The 7,882-nt window shown below is 39.6% G+C and overlaps 1 long non-coding RNA gene across 1 annotated transcript; it reads right to left on the bottom strand.

Annotated features, from left to right (window-relative positions):
* Positions 1-5,332: 5,332 nt before the first annotated feature.
* LOC140012878 (uncharacterized) lies at positions 5,333-6,307 on the bottom strand. The gene is made up of 2 exons (XR_011819850.1): positions 6,250-6,307; positions 5,333-5,531 (listed from the first exon to the last, which is right to left on the bottom strand). It is a non-coding gene; the product is annotated as an uncharacterized lncRNA (long non-coding RNA).
* Between the last annotated feature and the right edge of the window lie 1,575 nt (positions 6,308-7,882).

The raw sequence follows: 7,882 nt of genomic DNA, 5'->3' as shown, positions 1-7,882 counted from the left end.
GTGACTAAGGATAATATCTGGAAGAATATTTTGCACGTTGTTTTGCGTACATAGTGTAGACACCAAATTTTTGGTGTAATTTCATTTACTCCTTATTTCAGTTTTTTAGTCGCTTTTTAGTTTTTAGGTTTTAGGTTTTGTTTTATTTTTAAGTTTTAGCATAGAGTTTCTAGGAAAAAGAAGAAGGAAAATCATTCAAAGGAAAAAAAAGAAAATTGGATTTGCATTTTAATTAAATTGTTTTTACTATTTTTTTAATTTTGTAAGGTAAAAAAAAAGGGGTAAAAAAAACAGAAACGCGGCATGATGCTGCGTTTTGCCGCAGCTTGCAAACTGAGAGCTTCGGGCAGCCCTTGGCTGTAAATACAGAAAAAGGACTGAAGGTTTAGGGTTGGTTTTGTCCCCCATATAAATACAAATGAAAGCAGCAGCCGCAAGGGGGGGATTCTTAGGGAGTGAATGGCTATAGAACAAAAAAAGAGCGAGAGAAAGAGGGTGGAGGGCGGAAAGAAAAGCTGAACAAAGAGGCTAGACAAAACAGAGGGAGCAGACGGTTGGGGTTAGAGGAAGAACTGAAAACAAAAAAAAAAAAAGGGGCGGCTGAGATCGGGAAGGAGAGAATAGAGGGTGGCATCTGGAAAGAAAAACGCAGGAGGCTGCGAGGGTTTCTAAACCAGAGAGACTGAGAGTGGTAGGGGGCTGAGTGAAAAGCTGTGAGCTTGAGGAAGGAAAAAAAAGAAGATTGCTGGGGAAGCCGTAGACTGCTGGAGAAGAGCGAAACCAGAAAGGTCTTCAGCCGCGAAGGCGAAGAAGGACTTGTGTCATCACCAGCGCTCTTCCGCTGATGTTTTGAGGTTTCTGGCCGAATCATTCTGAGCCTTTTCTCCATTCAGGTATTGAATTCTTACCTGTTTTGCGTCTTGGCCGGAAGGGAATTGCAGAAAGTTTGCAGCTTTGCTTGTTTTTATGCTTAGATTTGTTTAGCTTGGACTGGTTCTGAGAGACAGAAACTCGAATGTGGTCTATCATGAATGTTCATCACAAGTCCCTCTCCTAGCCTCTATGCTGAACTTACGACTCTGATGGAAATAAATTAATGCATAGGGTTCGGATAGGTTTCATCTGCACGAACAAATTTTGGGATGCACGAGAAAGTTGCAGATTTTTTTATTTCCCTAGCTTTCTGTATGCGCATTTTTTTCCCTGATTCTGTGAATTCCATGCTCAAGGCTAGTAAAGGTTTTCGATGAGCCTTGTCGCCTGTTTCTAGGATGTTTTTGTGTTTAAATGTTTGATAGTGTAAATTCTTGGTTTCGCACGGTTAAGTGAATGTTCTCTGGATTCACATGAAATTTCGCGGAATGTCTACTTCGTTGCTTTGCTGTATTTCTGGTCTACTTGGTTCGATTAGATCATCTAGGGCAGGGGATTATGTTAAGGGCAATGGGTTGAAACTGTGACATTGGGTTTTGAGGGATGAATCAATAAGCTTCATTTCCATTACTTCGCATGATCATACTTCTGTTCGCGTAAGAAAAGCTGCATTTCATGTTCTTGTTCTGCTGTCTCTTTTCCCGTAGCAGGCACCACATGAGTTTCATCACATATTTGATAAGAAGTGTTGGGTATGTGTGTTTAGGGGTTGAAAGGTGTGAATCATGTTCAAGTGCTGGCTAAAAAAAAAACAGGCTTGCCGAACCTCTTTGCACAGAATTTTCCAGCTTTGGCATGTTTGTTTTCTTCTATGTTTTGGTTCGTTGAATGCTGCAAGTATGTGTTATGATGCTTAGAATAGCTTTGAATGTTTGGTTGAAAGATTTTTGACAAAATTAGTGATTAAGGTTGATATCTGCTTGCAAGAATGCAAGTTGAGGTGGTTTCTTGGCTGCAGAAATGTTTGTTTTGGTTGCAGAATGTTTGCCCACGTAGCTTGCATGAATTTGCATGAAATAAAATTCTGAATTTGCACTTTGACCCCCCCAAGTCTCCCCTTGTCCTACTATGGCCCAATCAATTAGAGAATTTCATCAAATTGGTCCTTGATAATTTTAATTTGTGCAACTTCATTGCTTGTTTGCTTCAATTAACTACCATGCTTTGTTTCAATTGCGCTTAAGTCATAACTTTAGGGGCTTTATGATCAAGTGAGCTTGTGTTTGCCTATTTCCTTTACTTTTCCCAAATAAATTGGTACCTTGACCATTTCTTTTATTTTGGAGGATAAATAAGTGACTTCACTTCACTGGGCCCCAATTGCAAGGGAGGTAACCTCTATCTCCTTGATTTTCATTTCTCCTATGTGATCCAACGTGCTAAGTGTGAATTGCATGTCTACATTGCTTTCCTTGCCTTTCTTTAATTCCTTTCCTTTATTTCATTTACTTTTGCTTTTTATTTAAGTTATTCATTATGGGGTATGTGTACACCTCTTGGCTTGTAATAGATAGGGCTCGGAGAGCATCTGGTCTATTTCCCCTTCCCCTTGGTTGCTTGCTTTTGTTGCTACATGTTTAATTGCTTTATTAGGCTCTTGTATCTAGTCGAGCATGCTAAGTGTTATGTGCTACGTGTTTATGAGTGATTTGTATGTCTACTCGCTTTTTATAGTTATGAATAAATGCGATGGATGAATGGACGCCGCCACACTAGTCCAACGCTAGACCCGATAGGCCGTCCCTTTCAATAAGTGCATATTCGCATGTTCACTACATGTCATGCATTTTTCTTAGTTTTATCATTTGGCATGCTCCTCGAACCCCTTTTTCCCTCATTTTAGGATTTTTGCAGCTCATGTTAGGTATAGGGTCCATTTGCTTGAGGTCCCCTTAAATATGGGATATAGACGAGTGTGGCTTTTTCTAAGCCTTAGCACGCTTGTATTCCCTCTATCAAAGGGTAAATTGAGTCACGATTTAGGTCTCCCCGTGCCCAACATGCATGCATTCCCTAGGCTCATGCACTTTAAATCCATCCTATCATTTTATATCTTCATTACACTTTCATTTTTACTCCCATTTGCACACGTGCACCTTTATATCCCTTCACTTGCACACGAGCACTTTTTCATTTGCACCCCAACACTTTCACACTCTTCTAAATTGCACATATGCATTTTCCCCACTGGCACTTGGAGTATATTTTTACATTCAAGGACATTTTCTTTGTACACTTCCACTCACACTATTGTTTTTATTACTTTTTCACACAAACTCACATTTTTCATGGCATACATTCATCCACTCATTTTTCACGTCATTTAGGTTTAGGTGTGACCTCTCCAAAAGGATCATTGTTGGGCTTCACAATTAATGTGATTGGCACCACTCAACCTTTGAAGAGAAATTTCCCCCATGTCCCCCTAGGTCTAGGTCTTTGCATTCATATAGACTCATCCAACACGCTATACATACTTTGGGTAGAAAAATTAGGAAAGGTGGGGCTAAATCACGCAACTAGCCTTGGCTAGGTCGAAGGGGTGCCTTGGATTTTATCCTTGCCTTCCCCTTCGTCAAATGTGACTCCCGAACCTTTTTCGTTGGTTTACGTGGACTAGGAGTCGTTCAAAAGGGGTTTCTTTCTATCTTTCCTTTAGAAAATTTCTTTTTGGGTGACTTGGTACACCCTAACTCTATACCAAGTGGCGACTCCATTTTTCATTAAAAACCCCCTTTTGAACTTTGTTTGGCCAAATCGTCGCATTCTAAAGTCCCATGGCCTTTTATTTTCACTTTCACACGTTCACATATTCCACACTACCTTCACACACCACACGATCAAAAAGTGGGGCGCGACACATAGGTGAGTGTTCCTTGTTTGTTATATTCTCCTTGACTTCATGACTTGTTGTTATTGTTTGATAATGTGTTAAGTGTTTTCAATGATTTCCAAAACGAATTTTCTAGGCGAGCGTGTACTTTATCGCGCTCGACCTAAATGAAACGTGAAATTTTCAACGATTTAATGATTGATACATTAGTTGTGCATGATGTAAGCCTTTTGGCTGAACTGGGCCCTACCCTTCGTTACCGATCGACTCGAGCCAGAAGCGGATTCGGTCAGACGATATGGTGACCCTGGGTGTGAACGTTGGTATACTCGAGTATTACCTTGTAGGTTGGTGGAGCCTGGCCAACGTCCAGGAGGGAGTGAATGAAATGAATGATTGAACGAGGGTTTTACATACAAAAATGCATTTTCAAATGATTGGAAGAATAAGGGGAATGACAGGAGAACGAACGAACGAACAAATGGTTCCCTGTGAGCCCGTATCCTTTTAATGTATGTGTTATTATCACTTTCCATTGTAAATGTTTCTTGAATTATTGATTATCGATGGTTAATGTATTGGCTTTATTGTTGAATATGTGTTCGGAACCTCACTGAGCTTTTAGCTCACCCCTTTAGTTTTGTTTTCCTTAACAGGGGGATGCGAGCAAGGACGAGAGCTCAGTGTAGGTTAGCCTAGTCTAGTTTTTTTGTTTTGTAATGGTTCTCGCCCTAGTGCTTGGCACGGGCTGGATGTATGACGAATTGAGAACCTTTGTATATTCGATATTTGTACTTCCTTTTGAGATAGAAATGTATATAAGTTTAGCTTTAAGTTTTGGATTGTTATTTCGTTTGATCTTGTGGTTTTGTTTCGGATTTGATTGAGGTTCGACTGAGTCCCGGCGAGAGCTGGGCAGGCGGTCCGCCGAACCCTTTGGTTCGCCTTAGGGGGAGGTGGGGCTGTCACACCTTTGACCAAACCAACTTTCTTACCTTCTTATCTTCATTTTAGCTCATTTCTTCACCATTTTTCTTGTTTGGCCGAGAGCAAGGAGTGGGAGAAAGAGTGAAGAGAGTTTCCATTTCCAACCTCAAATCAAGAGTTGTGAGTGAAACCAAGAAAACCTAAACCGATTAAATTGTAGGTTGAGAGCTTGGGAAGCTTAAGAACCAAAAATTTCAAGGAGAAGTGGAGGATATCTCTAGCAAGCTTTGTTTTTGAGGTAATATGACTGACCACTCTTTTCTTTTTCCTTAATCATGTTGGATTTGCTTAGTAGCTTGTATTTGTTGTGGCGACCCCACTTCCCCCTGAGGCGAACCAAAGGGTTGGCGGGCCGTCTGCCCAGCTCTCGCCAGGACTCACGCACGCACACTAACCCAAATCCTATCGAAGAATAGCCTAACTATTACAATGTCGCTTCCTTTCAAAATAAGTCAACATCTACCACATTAACTTCAGAGACAACAAGGAACTTAAAATCGCCAATCTATGGCCCTTAGACATCACATGCTCTAGAACCAAGGAATAAGGTCGTTCGTATCTAGTTACATCAATCCATAATTCACAAACACAAATATATTATCCAACCTCCGAAATAGGGTTTACACATTTTCCAGCTTCAAGCGGCAATCCAAAAACAAAAGTACAGAATTCAAGTTAAAACACAATACAAGCCTACACAATAGCCATAATATTCGTTACATCCCATACGAGAAGAAAAGAAACATGAATAAGTCTCAGCGCTTTCAGTCTCCAGAACCTATTAAGGAAAACAAATACGTGGGGTGAGCTAAAGCTCAGTGGTGCCCCAAAACATGCAATCACATAAATCAAACAGCGGTTAATAATTTAAATCAAATTGAAACAGTTAGGAAAGCGTGTAACAGCACAAGGTAGGATACAAGGGCTCTCAGGAGCCATTTTCCACGTTTGATCAGATACCATCGTAGTTGACCCTCCGTCAACTTTCCCTACTTAATTTCCATGTAGATACACTTATTTTAAACCTAACTCGTCACCGTTCATACCTCTGCTTTGGACCCAAACTTCATCTACCGACGCAGTATACTCGAGATATACCCGTAATAAAATTTTGTCGAAGGATTCACCTATCGACTTTATTGTAGATCGATTCAGATGTCGAGGGATTCACCCAACGACTCACTACATTTAGATTCAAGGTTTTTGTAGATCGATTCAGATGTCGAGGGATTCACCCAACGACTCACTACATTTAGATTCAAGGTTTTGTAGATCGATTCAGATGTCGAGGGATTCACCCAACGACTCACTACATTTAGATTCACGGATTCATTAGAGAATGTTTCACACATGTCACCACTCGAACGGCTAGTGCGATAAAGTACACACTGCTCACTTCGATGGATCAAAAATCATTCATTGCATTTTGACAATTATCACATAGCGAATTGATAAAGCGCTTAACCACATAACATAGAACAAGCAGGGACACTCACCAAGAGTGAAGTTCAGATATTGGATTGAGGATCGAGTTCCGCGTCCTCGTAAAATCCTAGGATATCAGAATTTAAGCCATAAGTTTTCTATTGGAACTGTTGGCTTGCGCATGTAGAGTTTTCTAGCATGTTGCTAGTTTACTTTTTCTCAAAATATTTTACTTGGGATCGAGCTTGTGAGATCAGTACCATATCTCTCATCGTTCTCCTGAAATACTTTTCCTTAAAGAAAAATACTACTATTATTTTCTTAAAATAAGTCGGCAAGCTATTTAATATCGAGGCTAATAGTATACCTTGAGAAAAAGTTCCTTTGAGTGGCGGTGCTTGCAAAATTTATTGCTAAGGCTTCAGGATAAGGTTTCTTATACAATTGTTGCTAAAGCTGCTTGTTAAAAGGAAATAAGGTCTTTCTTGCCAAGCAGGTTTCTACGTTTAAAACAAAAGTGATCGAGTTTCACCTTTTAAATTTTCCTTAGTTCCGACTAGCCTTAAACGATTTATAAAGAAGGAAGGAATTTGGAACAAAACTAAGGTTTTGAGTCTGGGAGAATCATTTTTCCCAAATTGATAAGGCTAGTCTAACTTAAGGGATAAAAGTCATGTTGCCCAAGTTTCTAAGGCAAAAATAGTAGACACTATGTTTAGCAATACGATGCTAAATCTGTACCGTTCGAGACTTAAAGCAAAATATTTTTTTTCATTTACTTAGTCAAGCGTTTACTTGGAGTCACAAGGTCGGTACAATTTCTCACATTTTCGATTCCAATCCAAAATCTCATTTCCTCAATATTGCACAATTAGAATTTAAACAGTAATAACACTAGGCTCGTCAATTCTTAGCCCTGTGTTCCAACAAATTTATATCTAAGCATAAGCAGGAAAATTTACCAAGGCTTCGTCAATACTTAGCACTTGGTAATCAGTACTTATATCAACTCACAGTTTCACAAAATAGTAGCACAGATTTCCAAACAATTTCAGCAATTCAGTTATCCATGCAGGGTGGGAATTCATAGAGCCCACCACCAACCAATTTCCAATAAATCAACCATCAATTCAAAAGTGGGAATTCGTAGAGCCCACCGTCAACAATTTCGACACATTATGCTCCAATGAAAATAATGTCGACCATTAGCTTTGCGAACATTGGAATACGAGTAGAAATTGTTTCACTAGCCAGGCTTAAGCATACGTTTAGCAAGTACCTTCTTACCCTCTAATTCTTTGTAAAATTCAGGAACACCCTAGGGTCAAACCACAATTCAGTCAAGAGTTTGAACCACTAGTAATATAAGGTCTCAATCCGAATTCAAGTTGAGATTTAAAATGAAACAGGTCATTCATGCCAAACAGTTTACTTTGAAAATTCACCGACAGTAGTACACATGGAGTAAAAATACGAAATTTCTACAGGGCGAAGATCTATGATTCTAGTTTCAAATGCCGCTGACGGCGCCTTAAACGGATTTTCCTACACCAAGATATAACCGTTTTATCGAGACTGGTCAGGGACTTCCGAAAATCTGGAGTTTCATTTTTCACTTATGAAAAACTCCTTTTTCTTTTCTTTTCACACCAAAAGTTTTTATTCAAACCATCGTACATTTCTTATAGGGCTCCAAAACAACAT

Source organism: Coffea arabica, chromosome 8e, assembly GCF_036785885.1.
Source record: "Coffea arabica cultivar ET-39 chromosome 8e, Coffea Arabica ET-39 HiFi, whole genome shotgun sequence".
Lineage (NCBI taxonomy): Eukaryota > Viridiplantae > Streptophyta > Magnoliopsida > Gentianales > Rubiaceae > Coffea > Coffea arabica.
This window is presented reverse-complemented; position numbering and strand designations above follow the sequence as displayed.